Consider the following 16,930-nt stretch of genomic DNA (forward strand, 5'->3'; position numbering starts at 1 on the left):
GCACAAGACCATGTAGTACAGCATGCTTTGATATACTGCAGTTGCCATTGCAGTATGTCGTATTTGAGAAGGTAGTAGTAAGCGTCTTTTTTTTCAGCTTCAAAAGTAAATTGGTGGTAGGAGTAGCCTACTTAAAAGACCTGCTTATTCCAGGGAACGAGATTCGAGTGCATCTAGTAACATAATACGAAAAGTCTTAAGTTAGATCATATAGTGTCGCTGCAACTCTGGTATTGCAATCTGATGATGTTTAAATGAGTGACTCAAAAATTCTATGATATGAATTAGTTGCCTACGTCCCCATCTGTAGTTAGTTACTGTTATTTTGTGTCACTGTTTTACTTTTTTTATATCTTTATCTCATAGATACAGCTCTATCGCTTCTTTGTATATGTTCGCCGTGATCCGTGACTTACGAAACTTATATACCGCAATCTGACTACACTCCGGCCGATCTGCTATCCTTTCAAATACTGGTATCCGCCAAATAATTGTAGTAGAGCAGTGACTCGCAACCTGTATTAGGCGAAATCATTTCGGGTGGTACGCAATAAATACATCTGTGTTGTGTTATGATCAGTGCGGAGTAGCTCCCAATCCACATTTGTTACGAAATTTCCAAGCCAATTTATTTGCTTATCTGCCCATGTTGATAATTCTATATTAGGGTTGCCATACGTCCGGAATTTCCCGGACATGTCCGGAATTTCACTGAAAAATCTGCGTCCGGGAGGAATTTCTAAAATATGCCTAAATGTCCGGAATTTTAAAGGCTTGAAGTAGGCTTAAAATTTTTTCGTAAATAAAGAAACAATATTATTTTAAGCAGATTTATGCCATTCAAAATTCCTTCTTCGCGCATCGCGCGAGTTAATGCAACGTCTATTGATATTACTATGGACACCAGGTACCACCCTCGCCAAACTAGCAATGAAAATATATATAAATAACCATCATATACTGAAATAAGTCTGGTTGTAATCGCAATTACAAGCTAACGGTATATTATTAGAGTTGGTTAAGGCCGATTGGTTGCTTCTGTCACAGACAGTGGTTCCGAATCTTGAGGTCGTTTTCTTTTATCTATGGATCGCGATGATGTTGGACGTATAATCAGCTTCCTATGCCGTAAGTGTGGGCAAGCTGATTTTTTTTAGTAATCGGCTTATGCAGTTTGGAGCTGGGCCACGGAACATTTTGAAGTTGGAAATGAGGTCGCGACCATAAAAAGTTGGAAATCATCGGATGTGCTACCTGCTGGTGCATTTTATAGTAGCCTAATATATGGAAGAATCAATCATATTGACAGAAGCCATTCAAAAAATTCAACAGCCAAATGCATATTGTAAGTGCCCAAGAAGTTACATCGACTACCCTATGGTGGGCCCAAGATCAGTGGTTTTTTTCGGCGGAAGGGGGCAGAAAAATGTTGTTTCGGACCTGATTAAAACACATAACCAGATAGCCGCACCGACCTAACAGTAGCCTATAGCAGGGCTGTCAAACACAATCCAGACAGGCCAGACACGGCCCGCCAGACGATTTCATCCGGACCGTGGAGAAATTTATTGCAAACCCTACCAAGTAGCAATCGCCAGAGCCCACATTACAGATGGCCCAATTCATGAGTCATGACGTATGTTCCACTCCATTATTGTACACCAGTGGTTCGTGGTTCCCAACCTTTTTTCACCCAAGTACCATTTCGAGGTTTTATGCAATGCTCGCGTACCACCGACATAAGATAAGCGCGCCGAACGCGGTCAAAATGTTTCCACCGTGTTGAGGTGCATTTTAAGGCGCAGTATATGATTTCTGAAGTGGATCCATTTGAAATTATTGTGGTCAAATATATTAAGACGGAATTTGGTTAGGTAAGAATCCCAATGCTTTACGACTAGATCTCCTCCCCGTAGGCCGTCACTGGTGGGATAGCCCCTACCAACGACGACGACCTTACCACGACGACGGCGGCTTCAAAAACTCAAAATCAACCCCACCTGAACTAATAACTTCCTTCGGTCGAAAAAAAAACACAATCTACTCGCGTACCACCTGGAAGACCTTCGCGTACCATTACCACTGCTGTATACAGTCGATGGGCAATGCTTTGATAGTGTGACGTCATGTTAACAGACAATGTGTCACCTCATTTTTAAATCCGCTAGTGGGCGCTAAAGAGTGTCCGGAATTTGCTTCACAAAAATATGGTAACCCTATTCTATATACATATAGTATATGGTTACGAGATACAAAATCTGCTAGCAGGGACTTATATGAGTTCATTGTCGATTGTATCTGCATGGATCATCAAAGTTCCATCAAAATAACTCATCTTGTGTTGAAGCGAATGAAGCACCTCTTATTTATTCATATCTCGGCGATAGGAATTACCAACCAATATCCGAATTAAACGACTAACTGTTGGAATTAACTGGAGGTATATCTTCACTGGGTTCACGAAAATTTAATAATGTACTGATTTTAAAAAGAGATTACCACAACCATACCGCCCCGCTCCTTCTCAGCATCCCATAATCGACAAGTTTCCAGCTAGCACAACTTCGAGGTCGTCAATGTGCCCACTTTTGCGCTTACGCTCACGACAGGAACTGAGGCTCAATGTTCGTATATATCATAGCAGTTTTGGGAATTGGCGTTAGAAGGAATGATCAGCAATTCCCGTTTCACCAATAAAATTTTCATCGTATATTAGCTTGTCTGCCGATTCTAATTTTTTCGAGCTGTCGGTATCTTTGTCTCTAGTTTTCCCATTATCAGTCAGGATGTGGCTAAGCATATAGACACTGCTCCTCATTCTAATCCAGCTTTCATGTTCTTGAATCATAGGTAATCGTAATCTTGTAATAGATTTGGTTGCATCACACAACGGAGTGTTGCAGAATGAGTTAACGGGTACTCATTCTAAAGATAAGACATCTTCGACTAAAATCATGGCTTTTATTCACTGGTTGTGGTTATATTAAGATGTATGATATGAAGACGATATGTTATTTCAGTTTTATGTTGGGATCTCTGGTCAGGTGCTGAATATTTGGTCCGTCGTCCGTTGATTAGTTTTCATGGAGCATTCCTCTCTCCTTCGTGTCATACAGTGTCGAAAAACTGCTCCATTTGATCTTCGAAAATGCGTGTTACATGTTCACAAAATGTAAAGATATATTCTGCATTATTTTAGGCACTAATGTTCATTCAATCATTTGTGGTGACCCGTCAGGACAAAATGTAAAATAAAAATGCATGCTGGGGTGCTGATATCAGGAAAGTGTCGGAGTAACGATATTAATCAGTGCCAATATTCTCCTTACTATTCTGATTTTCTCACCCTCATCAAGTTGTCTTCGTGCAACAGCGCGCTTCTTTCTCCAAAGCCAGGGTGATTTAGGTCTCGTGCCACTGCAAGATTAAAATGAATGGTTCTATTAACTTATTATAGATAACCGTTAATTCCAACTAGCTATACCAGGGGTGGGCAAACTTTCTGACTCGCTGGCCGCATTCAACATCTGAATCCATTCGCGGGTCGTACTATATTTAATTAAGATTATTCGCCCGAACACAGTATTTTTATTTAATTACAATAATAGTGACCGAGGAAATATAAAGATAATATAGGCTACATGTTTATGTAAAACAAAACAAACATTGATAGGCTGGTATGATGACGTACAGCGTCAGAAACATTGATAATATTTCATAAGCTGGTCGGTTGTGCGGTTGTGCCGATTCATAGAAAAGAATGGATATTTAAACCTATGGACATTTCACATGCCTCGACCAAGTCGTATGACTCGAAACTCGAACGGCCAAGATAGGCATTTATATGTAACTTCGAAGAATAGTAAAGTAACTGCATTATTCGTATTTCGTCCATCAGTACTGCCAGTACTGGTACTTGAATAATAGGGCTAGAAACAGTTAAGAGTGAGGAAATTAGAACAGTATATATCACCCTGTAGCAGAGTTGAGAAAACGTTGGTTAAACATAACCTGAACTGGAAAATTAACAGTGAACACGAGGGCTTGGACTCAGACTGGAGTCTCAACGATGTGACTCAGACTCGACCCTCTCCTCCCGGATTTGGACTCGGACTTGACTTGGTGGTGATTTCAAAATCCCATAAAAGTGTGATTCAGTTGTGACTTGGAGCCTTGTGCCTTGATCACAACCCTGCCTCCAAGACACACAATGCCGACAGCACCATAACCAATATCCATGCTACCTTTAAATACAGTTCTACGATTCTTGATAATATAAATATAAATATAAAATACTTCTACACATATCGAGGGTGAATGTACCGAACACGCGCGCGAATATCTTTGTTTCAAAGTGCAGCACTAAATGCAATAAACTTCCTGGAGTTGCCAATTTAAAATCATACTCGTGAGCCGAATAATTTCATTTCTGTTTTGACTCTCTGTGATGTTTAGCAATTGAAACCTTGTAAAATGCTCTATCCTTGATGTGAGGCTAGCAATAAAATAAAAACATCATAGTAAGATTATAACTTAGCATTGTCTGGTGAATATATATTACGAAAATGTCAATTCGCTGCAATAGTTTTATTTTAGCACTCATTTTATCGATATTTTTATAACGTTTCTTGATGCTTTTGGGGGCCGCACAAAACAGTGTTGCGGGCCGCATATGGCACGCGGGCCGTAGTTTGCCTACCCCCGTGCTAGACCATCCTGACCGTATAATACCATGCATATACTTTTCATGCCTTGTCCTAGCCGATATTGACGAAACCAATCAGCCATGCCCGACATCAAATCACCGGGGATACCTCGGTGTGTCATGACAAGTCACATTCGGACAAACGCGACTTCTACGTAGAATCGAACAACTGATCGCGAAAATAAAACTGTAAGAGTACGAAATAAACGTTTTTGTCACATTTTTCACTGAGAATATAGATCTTTATGATTCTCAAATTTTAGGTTGCGGAGGTGGTTAAATTAACAGCAATATATGATACTCCAGTAGTTAGGGTTGCATTTAAAACAAATATGTTTAAAACAAGGCCCAGTGAAGTCATAGTGGATTGACATTTACAATTGAAAATATAGGGTAAATATAGTTGAACCGACTATTTTGCGGTTTCAACCATCCCATGTGGTATACGTCGGCTATATCGGGTGGTAATCGTTCGTAGGCTCTTACAGCATATTTATTTGGAAAGTATTTACACAATTATGGCATTATTATAAAATTAAAAAAAAACATTTATTTTCTCAAAAGGCCACTGGTTAAAAACTATTTAAAACATGTTTCAAACAAAGTGTTCTAAATCAACATTTGTTTTAAATGCGACGCTACCAGTAGTACACTAGGTAGAAAAGTAGGAATGATGTCAAGTAGGTTTGTATTACCGATATGTAAGGGGTATGTATAGATATGTACCTAACTTATAGCGATGCTTGAGGTAATTTGTTGTCGACGCGAAATGCCGCTGATTTTCACCCCTCAACCTATCATGTAGCGAGTGGTGTAGTGGTTAATTCCACCACTGATGCTCCGTCGCGGGTTCATAATCAGAGAGAGAGAGAGAGAGAGAGAGAGAATTCTTTTATTCGTCAACCATGAATTATAATAGGCAATGTACACAAACATTCACGTTCAATAGTACATTTTTTTTTAAATATTTTCCTAACTACATTTTACACAGTATGGACTGGGAGACCCGATTTGACCGAAGTATTCTAGGCCGGAGTCACCCAAGCAGGCCGGAGTCACCCAAGCAGTCTGCACCCCTATATTTTTTCTCTTTCATTCTATCCGTGGATGCTGAGCACCTAGCAGGGTGGCAGCGGATTCCAGTTTTCGATTAGTTGTTCTGACCCGGTCGGGAATCGAACCCACGACCTACCTACCAAAACGCCGGACACATCACGATTACACTATCTCACTCAGAACCCCATACTAAGTGTTGCAATTTTAACAATAGGCTGCCCCTCACCATCCTTTGTGAGTGGATATTTTCTTACAAGGAGCATATTTCCTTTACGAGATTCAGACGTGTTCAGTAACGAATTAATGTTTTATCGGGTTACTCAAGCAGGTTGTACTACTAGCTTTACTTATTCAAGTGGTTATATTCTAAAACTACTTTCAACGCCACATTTCTTCACTTAAGATCTTGAAAAGTACAACATGACTCTGAGATAAGTTTTCATCGCGTTTATTAGCGTGTAATAACCCTGAATACCAGAAAGGGAATGAGATTCCATCCACTTGTACTGAGTTTAGTAATATGGCGTCAACAGGAAATATGAATCTTGGAATTTGGTAGCGGTTACCTCCGACTACTTGCTGAATGTATGCGACCCCTCGACTTAATCTAGTTTTTGTAAGCTGAAGATCCATCTTGGAGGTATAATTCATACTTAAATGAACCCGAATATGATCAGTAATCTACTATAAAGTTGCTGACAATTACAAGTATCATCCGAGAATATCGTGGTTTTTTTTTCAATGCGAATATTCTTTATTTTCAATTGAGAGCTTTTCAAAACTTTCATTTTCGACTTCAACAGGAAGTATTATTGACATGTCCTGAAAATCGCTGATTCCACCAGATATTTAGTGGAAGCCTACGGCGGTAACTCAATTTCAACTTGAGTATCAGCACCCAATATTTAAACCACCTCTCACCAGATGACACCTTGCTAACCTGTGTTGGTTCGTCGTTATACCAGAAGGGGCCTCCGCATTCGCCGATGAAAGGATGACACACATCAAAATAGTCAGAAGCTTCGCGTTCATGCTGATTCGCACTGTTCTACATGAAAGATAAGATTGCTATCCTGAAAAGAAAATGATTTTGCAAAGAAACGCAGAATAAACATACGCGTTGAATGCTGATGTATTTTCAGAATACAACATTTATTCAAAATCATTTTCAGGTGCGATATAGCCGAACATACCCTGCTGGTACGGAAAAGTCTTACCGACCTTGCGGCAAGACATGTTGACATATCCAGACATCGAAGGTCTGTATTTACTCGGAACATCTGAATCATTCTGTGTTAGCGCATCGATCCTACCGCTATATATACTTGAAACTATCAGCACAGAAGATCACTGGCTTCGTGTGCTTGTCTGTGATTGCTTCGTGAATCGACCAGAATTGGTTAGATAATTGATAAAATTCGAGCATGCGGATGGCCTATTATGGTATTACCAAGAATATGTTCGACACGAGCCTTGTATCTGATAGGCATGTGCAGAGCAAGTAAATAGATTTAGTAATTGCGAAAGACGTGTTTGTAAGCCTTTATCTTAATATTATAGACTAGGGGTTCTTTAATCTGAGTACATTTATCCCTTTGGGATGCGCAGCCCTAAAGAAGAGGGTAGGAGATGCACTGTAAAAGTATATGCCTTTTAAGTCTATTTGTGAAGAATGCTTTACCAATCAGTTTGTTTCGGCTGGGCACAATGATTCTGGTGTACTCGAGTCCGAGGTGCATATTAATTGTAATGATCACAGTCGAGTAGTGAGCAGATTATTTTGGAATACTGCAATTATTACCGTCAAATACCAAAGTAACCGTACAAAAACAGTTTGGTTTAGTGACATGATCTGATCAGGGTGGCCAAAGTAGTCAAGGTCGGTACTCAAGTAGAAGTAAAAGTAACGTTACTAATTTTTACTCAGGTAAAATTAGAGATTTTCCTGTAAGTAATAAGTAAGAATTCTAGTCCTAGTTTTCCCAAAAATCTGAAAACTGTCAAGTAGACGTGGATGAATAGTCTGATATCACAACCCCTTGAGTAGGCATTGTGAGTAGGCAAAACCTACTTGAATTTTTTTCGCGACTGACCACCTCTTGGTCTCAAAGTGCAGACCTCATTTCAACGTGATCGTTGAGGAAGAAGACCGGAAGCAAAACAGCCATTAGTAAATGGACTGACTGATTGTCTGTATGATGTGAGTTTCGTGGAATTTGCAGGCAGAGGTGGTCAAAGTAGTCAAGAAAGCTACTCAAGTAGAAGTAGAAGTCGCGACGAAAAAATCTACTCAAGTACGAGTAGAAGTACTTTTTCCATAAGCCACCTAAAACTACTTGAAGTAGAAGTAGAATTGACTGACTTTAAATCTACTCAAGTAAGTTAGTAGTTTTGAAATCAGTCATAATTCGTTCGCATGGACTGTCAAAAGCTGCAAATTGAGCTATGCGGAAGGTGCAGAGAGCTTGATTCGTATTGATGCATCCCAGGAGGTAACAATTTTCGACAGAATAAGCATTCTTTCGCATCATGGGATGCAAATTATAGTATTGATATGAAAATGCGATACTAACCCTTTGTTTACTAGAATACCTCGGTTTAGAGAATATCATGGAATGGCGCCCTACCCCATATTATAAGGCCCCAAGTTTAGGCGAAGAGCAATACGGAGAAGTTGTATCGGATACGGTTTCAACACTTTTCGCGATTAGTATACGTTAATAACCAATATTGTGGATCGTAAAATTTATAATAATTGTAGCTTTATTTTGGGAAAATAGAGGCATTGCTATACACCTGCTTTTATGCTTCAACATGTCTGTTCTGCATACAAAAGAACTGATAGTAATTAGAACTCAAAGTATGATACTCGGAATTGAAGGTGAGTTACAAATACCACTTCTAAAAAGCGGAAAATGTATCTCATATCTTTTGTCCATGAAGCTTCAAAGGTGATCTGCTAAATCAGGTGTAACGTTCCTAAAAGTCGGATTTTCCAGATTAGCAGGACACGTCATGGGCTGCTAGATAACGATAGGACAGGTAATTGCTAGATTACGAAACGGTAGTTTCAAACGTTATGGTGGACCATATGGGCGACAATGTGGGGTGAGCGGAACCAAATAGCAATCCGGCACCCAAATTATGTTCACTGATACATTCGTAAAAACATATTTGTCACTCCATAACTACTGTGCGCGAAGCGCAACAAAATTTCTGGGCTTTATTTGACTTTTATGAATATTAAATGTTGGTACTCCGTGAAAACAGCCCCGAAATTCATCAAGCGGTCTTTCGTATTGGGGGCTTAAACTACTTCTACTTGACAAACTGAAAATAGCGAAAAGTAAGTAAGTAGATCACAAAATATTACGAAGTAGAAGTAGAAGTAGAGAAAATCAGATCGACTTGAGTAAGTACCAGAAGTAGAGGAAAACTACTTGAGTACTTCGAAAAAGTAGAAGTACTTCGTTACTGACCACCTCTGCTTGCAGGGCTGTATTAGTACGTGCATACAACACGTAAGTTGATGTACATACACTGAGTATCATTCCCATTAATCAAATTGTATAGCTGCGTATTCACACGCGTTTCTGATTGAAGGCGGCATCAGGTGGGCGGGCGATGTTTTGTTGACCTCAGCAGCAGCAGCCGTTTCAATCCATAAAATCGATTTTAAATTCGCTGACTACGAACGAAGTTGGGGGATATATTTGCCTTTGTGAAAGTCTAACGAATAAAATCATTTTTATTGTTCACGCTATTATCGAAGATTATTTCGAGGAAACCGTCGTAATTGTGACATACATTTCATTATAACAAATCAAAATTATTTTCGCTTTCACTCTACTTGAACCATCTCCGCAAAACGAGACTATATAATTTCAATAATATCGGTTGACAAATTTGCTGCGCCATATTCGGCAAGGTTCCGTCAATTTTAGAGAATTAGGGTTTAGCTGATCCAAATCTCTACGATTCGAAGCAATCATTCATAGTTTTCGTGTTTGAAACTACAGATACAGCTCCTGGTTGGTCGCACGCATCATACTACTTATGAATATCGCGATTGAAGGTTGGCGTATTGTTGTACTTGGAAATTGACAATAATACGATTCATACCCAGTCGGTAGGCCTGTATACTTTTCTTCTATCATGGTGTATGTTAATCCTGACATGCCCCACGTATAAAATCGACTCATTTAGGGTTACCATACGTCCTCCTTCAGAAGGATTTGTCCTATTTTTTTTGGTTTTTGAAAATGTCCTCCGATGATGCCGAAATGTCCTCCTTTAAAGCTTTTGAAGCTAGGATGATGGATAGTTTCGAGTGAAAACGGGCATAAATGACGCTAAACGAGAAATGTGAAAGAAAAAAATGTATTCCGGTGGTTAAGCCGGGAAGTTGACCTTTTTTCAAGTCAATCAGCCAAAATTTCGTGTGAGATTTAACATTTTTTCCGGATTTTACTCCAGTTCTGTAAGTCTGAAAATTTTGAAAAAGTGTCCTCCTTTCCTGATTCCAAAATATGGTAACCCTAACTCATGTAAATAAAATGTAGTTACAGATAGTTACTTTATTCATCAAAATCGATTCGTGTTGTTGCTAATTCTATTGTTACTCTGTTTTACCCCTCACAATTTTATTTCAATGTATTTCAAACTGCGATGGAGCAAAGATATGAGTTCGGGCTAATACCAGTAAAAGATTTACCAATTGTAATGGAAATGTTGGAACACTGGTCTTGCAACCTGTAGGGCCATGCTCAAATGTGTCGACGGCTGTCACCACAAGGCCAAGTCCCTCAATAGCAAAATCAATTCCAGGGTCGGTAGAAAGCCCCGAAGATATTAGGGTCCTCGATCGTCGTAAAAATCGTTTAGCTGCATGCTGCATACTTGTGGCTTTCTGGTGACACCTGCTTCTGTCAAATTTATTTCACACCATATCTTTAATTTGACGCCGCATCCTATTTAGAGGGTTCAATCGCTCTATTACTATAAACCAATACAGGGCACATTAGGGTTGTTCAAAATTTGGATATCCTAAAAAGACTTCGTGATTTTGTCTCATTCTGTAGATTATTGATTAAAAAAAAAAAATTAGCCTGAAAGAAGCTTACAGGAAAACCGTTAAAATTTCGGGCAAAGCGGTTGAAAGTAGCTGCTGAAGAATAGGCGTGCCACCGACCATAGAACGTCGAGAAGACTAGTAATCAAATAACGACGGCTCTTGATTGGCTAATCGGATTTGCTTCAATGATCACGGCAGCAGCTGCCTGCTGATAAAGTGTTCAAGGAGTCTGCTACCGGCGGGGATTCTGAATGCGCATTGTTAGTAGGTTGGCAGGTGATGATTTAAGATTAATTCAGGACATGTCGAGGTACGAAATACATGACAAACAAACAACAGCTGCTTCACAAAAACGTTTACAGCATGACCTCTTTATTGTGAAGGCAACGGCTGTAGCCTACATGCCGTGTTTTCATCGAGGGAAAGCAAGGGCGCTTGTGCAAGTGTTGAGCGAATTCACCGTTTCAGAAGGGATCCATCATCAGTGAATATAAATATAAAGCTTAACAATGACGCTATACTTTGTGCATAGTGTCCTAGAAGGTGTCGACACAGGAAAATCTCACGCCTCAGTGAAATTGTATCACGTCACAATTTCCATTTGGCTACAGGCAATTTGACGGTCATTTTTGACCGGCTTGACGAGCATTAAATTTGGTAAAACGGGTATCAATCGAAAGCTGACTCTGCAATGATTACGAAAATATACATTTTATTCCGCTCATGTCCCTGGAACTCCCACAATCAGCCTCGGATTTTTCATTGTTATGGAGATTGGCATTGGGACGCAACAATGGTGTCTGGCTCTTTTTCTCTTGAGCTACTCTCTCGTTTCGCCAGACAGCATTGTTACGTTCTGAGCTACTCTCTCGTTTCGCCAGACAGCATTGTTGCGTCCCAATGCCAATCTCCATAACAATGAAAAATTCGAGGCTGCTCGGGGAAGTTCCAGCCCCACGAGCGGAATAAAATTTATATTTTTGTAATCAGTGGAGAGTCAGCTTTCAATTGATACCAGTTTTACCAAATTTAATGCTCGGCAAGCCGGTCAAAAATGACCGTCAAATTGCCTGTAGCCAAATCGAAATTGTGACGTGATGCAATTTCACTGAGGCGTGAGATTTGCCTGTGTCGACACCATATAGGACACTATGATTTGTGTGATCTTATTGGGCTGAAGCTGTAGTATATAGGTGACGTTTTGATTGCTCTAGGGATCGGCTGAATGAGCGAGTTGTGCTTGGCACTTATCAGATGCTTACAGCAAGTTATTCAAGACCTTAATGATAAGAAAAGAGCTGTTAAAGTACGCACACTAGCACAGGCTATGCTGGGTATGGTATATCAAAGTCTTTATTGATCCCGCAGAAAAGAGGTGTAAAGAAAAGCACAGACTATGCTGCATAGTATTCAGCATAGTTTTGATATCATATCCAGCATAGTCTGTGCTTATATTACACCTCTTTTCTGCAGCATCATTAAGGACTTCGGTAACACTTATAAGCAAAGGTCGTCAGTAACGAAGTACTTCTACTTTTTCGAAGTACTCAAGTAGCTTTCTCCTGCTTCTATTACTTACTCAAGTAGATCTGATTTTCGCTACTTTTACTTCTACTTCGTAATATCTTGTGATCTACTAATTTACTTCTCGCTATTTTCAGTTTGTCAAGTAGGAGTAGTTAATTCTCCAATAAGAAAGATAGCCTGACGAATTTCGGTGCGGTTTTCACGGAGTAGCAACATTTAATTTTCGTAAACGTCAAATAAAACCCAGAACTTTTGTTGCGCTTCGCGCACAGTAGTTTTGGAGTGTCAAATATATGTTTTCACGAAAGTATCGGTGAATATAATTTAGGCAGCGGATTGCGTGGGTCCGCTCACATCGCATTGTCGCCCATTTCAAATATTTCATCACAGTAAATATGACCCACCATAACGCTTGAAACTACCGTTTCGCAATCTAGCAATTGCCTATCACATCGTAACTAGCAGCCCATGACGTGTCCGAATGCGGAAAAGTGGACTGCGGCTTTTTTGAACGTTACACCTGCTTTAACAGACCACCTTTCTGGACAAAAGACGTGAAATGTATTTTCCGCTTTTTCAAATTTCTCTTTCAATTCCGAGTATCATACTTCGAATTTTAATTAATTTCAGTTCTATTGTCTGCAGACATACATGTTGAAGTATAAAAGCAAGTGTGATAATGACTCTATTTTCCGAAAATAAAGCTCTACTATATACAATTTTACGATCCACCATATTTTTCATTAACGTATACTAATCGTGCAAAGTGTTGAAACCGTATCCGATACAACTTCTCCGTATTGCTCTTCGCCTAAACCAGGGTTAGGCAACTTCTCCAGTCGGCGGGCCGGATATAGGAAAATTAAGTACTTGGTGGGCCGGATTGTTGAATCGATAGATTATTCGCCCATTTATTCACATATACAAGGAATAAATCGTATTTAAAGAATGTATTTTAACGTCAGCAATGTCATTTCAAAGCAATTTCTCGCTAATAATGACGAAGACACGGTGGAGTACATAACCGCATTGTCATACAGCAGTGGTTCTCAAACTTTCTTCAACACGCCCCCCTTTTTGATAGTGAAAAATTCCGGGCCCCCTGATCGTGATATCACAAAATATTAAAGAGATAAATCAGAATGCTAGCCATCCCAACGGATAGGTTGACGGCATTAAAGGTTATGGCTATTGATGAGAGAATTCTCAAATATGACTTCGGACAATAGACAGAGGAATCACCATGAGCTGGAGGTAAATCGCGAAAAATTTTCAGTTAACTGTGACTTCGCGTCCCCTTTCAGATGCTTTCCAATCCCCCAGCTTGAGAACCGCTGTCATACATGCATCGCCATGTCTGCTTCTCTCTGATCAACCAACACAAGGTGCAATCCTAAATTACGATTTTAAGGCGTGCGATAAGCCCGGTATACCCCTGATTTACGAAAGTATCAATTCAGTAGGTGGCGAGATAGCGTATAGTGGTATAATCCACAGCTACAAAACCGATGTGTTGTAGGTTCCAGTCCGACTCCAGAATTCCTACCTAAGTTATGAAGCTTTATCTAAGCGCCTCCTCGCCATCTCATCGGCATAATTATGAAGCGGTGTCTCACAAAAGCCTTGACGTGTGCCGTGCTACCAGCAGTGCACGGTTACGGATTCAGAAATATGAAATATCGGCCTGGTGTAAATGACCATTGTAGTCGACAAACACTATGATTACCACAAACATCATTAAGCATGAGTAGACTACATAGTAAATGCTGACAATGCAATAAGTCTTCTCGCTTCGACAAACTTACCCGTAAGTTCCACTCTCGCACGCTGCGTAGTGCGCAAACACGGATATATTAACATACAGTCACTAAAATCTGACGTATTAGGCAAGTAGTGGGGGCAAATCTCGGCAGACTGATGGGCCGCGGACCACATTATCATGTAAGACGGGAATCTGTCCGCGGGCCGGATCCGGACCGCGGGCCGTATGTTGCCCGCCCCTGGCCTAAACTATAGGGACTTATAATATGGGGTAGGGCGCCATGTCATGATATTTTCAAAAACGGGGTGTTTGAGTGAACAAAAGGGTTAGTATCGCATTTTCATATCAATACTATAATTTGCATCCCATGATGCGGACGAATGCTCATTCTGTCGAAAATCGATACCTCCTGGCATGCATCAATACGAATCAAAGCTCTCTGCACATCCCGCATAGCTCGATTTGCAGCTTTTGACTGTCCATGCGAACGAATTACGACCGTTTTCAAAACTACTTACTTACTTGAGTAGATTTTTCGTCGCTACTTCTACTTCTACTGGAGTAGCGTTCTTGACTACTTTGACCACCTCCGCTTATAAGTGAATTCAATTTGCTGTAAGTATAACGGCCAAGAATAACCGGCTGATTCAGTCGATCCCTAGAGCATTCAAAACTTCAACTATATACTACAACTTGGGTCCAATAAGATCACACAAAGTATAGTGTCATAGTCAAGCTTTATATTTGTATTCACTGATGATGGATCCCTTCTGAAACGGGGAATTCATTCACCACTCGCGTAAGCACCTCTGTCTGCTTTTTCTCGACGAAAACACAGCATGTAGGCTACAGCCGCTTCCGTCACAATAAAGCAGTCATGCTGTAAAAGTTTTTGTGAAGCGGCTGTTCTTTGTTCATCATGTATTTCGTACCTCAACATGTCCTAAATTAATCTTAAATCATCATCTGTGAACCTACCAACAATGCGCTTTCAGAATCTCCGCCGGTAGCAGACTCCTAGAATACCTAATCAGCAAGCTGCTGCTGTCGTGATCATTGAAGCATAGCCGATTAGCCAATCAAGAGCAGTGGTTATGTAACTACCAGTCTTCTCGCCGCTCTATGGTCTACGCCCGTTCTTGAGCAGCTACTTTCAAACGCTTTTCCCGAAATCTTACCGGCTTTCCTGTTAGCTTCTTTCAGGCTCATAGTTTTTTTTTATATCAATAATCTACAGAATGAGACACAATCACGGGGTATTCTCAACATTTTCCAAATTTTGGACAACCGTATGGCACATGCACAATGTTCCTGATTCATGAAGTAGCAATATAGCTCCACATGACGGCCTGTGTCCGTATTCGTGGTCATGTGCATTGCTCATACACGTTCCATGACCGTTCGAGCTCACACCAACCCAAACCTATCAAAGGTTTGTTAACCCGTCCCAATTATGCGCTCTGAAGCAGACGGAAGGAGCATAGATCATGCACCTCTAATCCTATGTTGCTGGAATCAATTAATGTCTTCTAATGGGGCATCATTTAGGCTGGGGAAACTAATGCTTATTATGCTATTATGACTGTGAGAGCCAGTAAAATATCAAATGTAATAGGTATGATATATGGTAGGTTACATAATGACCATAGTAATGTTTGGCAACCTGTCCTTACCGCGGCTCACTTTAGTAACGGTATTTTGTCTTGCAACTCATGATTTACATGACGAGTTAACCAAACACGTTTATGTATACTGTAGATGTGATGTATTGATCTTCGTAAATAGAACACATCATTGAGACTGTTGGCACTACAATCAAATATTTTGTGATTGCATCTTCGAGAGCGCACGTCTCCATCAACTACCATCCTATTCCCGTAATTGGTCAATATGGAAACGAGGGAAGAGAACGCAGCCTTGCAATGATACGTCGGCCCAAACAAGATCAGAGTCGTAATAGCCTGCAGTGTATAAATGTGTGCGCAGGTATGAGATTAGTCTAATAAAAACTATTCCAGATCAATTTATTTAAAGTGAACAGCTGCTGCGGAATCGAACTGGAGGTCTCGAAACTCTTTTTATACATCTTTGAAAATTGCAGCTACTTTACATCGTGTACTTTGACGTGGGTGCAAAGAAAATTGACCACCGTTTGTTTGATACACGAAAAGATATTGGCAATTGAGCATGAGTGGGTGTGGAATTATCAAAATGTTGTTAGACATAGGCAGCAATTACATCTTATGATTTTTTTACAGGTTTGCAATGAGTTTACAGCATTTTCGGCATGCAGCGCACTTGAACAACGAACTCACTCAATTCACTACTGAGTCTATCTTCAATTCGAAATCTTTGTACCTAATCTAAATCATTTAAATCCATTCCCTTTGACATTCTCAGTAGTGTGATAAGTGGAAACTGCTGCAAAATTACCAGCTAACAAAAGAGATATATCCATGAATTTCGATTTGTAACATTTATCAACGCATAGATTTACAGATACCGATTTTGATTGATGACTAGAATTGGGATGTCTTTACATCTTTGCCAGCTTTAATCTGTGTTTATTTCAATTTTTCTTGTTACCATCTCGGTGAAATGCGGCAGACTCATAGCTTATGATATGATTAGAATCGAATTGATCATTTCTGATGACATGTCTTTCATCCAAGTTAAGATGCTGGTACTGAAGATTGCATTCTTTCTATATTTTAACTTTGAAGATAGGTAAAACACTCATTGTTTTGCGGCGTGAATCTACGTCACGAATGCTAGTGTCAACGTCTTAAGTTTGTACCATATGTAT

The 16,930-nt window shown here is 40.0% G+C and overlaps 1 long non-coding RNA gene across 1 annotated transcript; it reads right to left on the bottom strand.

Annotated features, from left to right (window-relative positions):
- Positions 1-2,941: 2,941 nt before the first annotated feature.
- LOC145459610 (uncharacterized) lies at positions 2,942-6,863 on the bottom strand. The gene is made up of 3 exons (XR_013921481.1): positions 6,702-6,863; positions 3,347-3,417; positions 2,942-3,140 (listed from the first exon to the last, which is right to left on the bottom strand). It is a non-coding gene; the product is annotated as an uncharacterized LOC145459610 (long non-coding RNA).
- Positions 6,864-16,930: the final 10,067 nt, after the last annotated feature.

The sequence above is a fragment of the Botryllus schlosseri genome, chromosome 2 (genome assembly GCF_051294905.1).
Source record: "Botryllus schlosseri isolate E-star chromosome 2, Bs_hap1, whole genome shotgun sequence".
Taxonomy (NCBI): domain Eukaryota; kingdom Metazoa; phylum Chordata; class Ascidiacea; order Stolidobranchia; family Styelidae; genus Botryllus; species Botryllus schlosseri.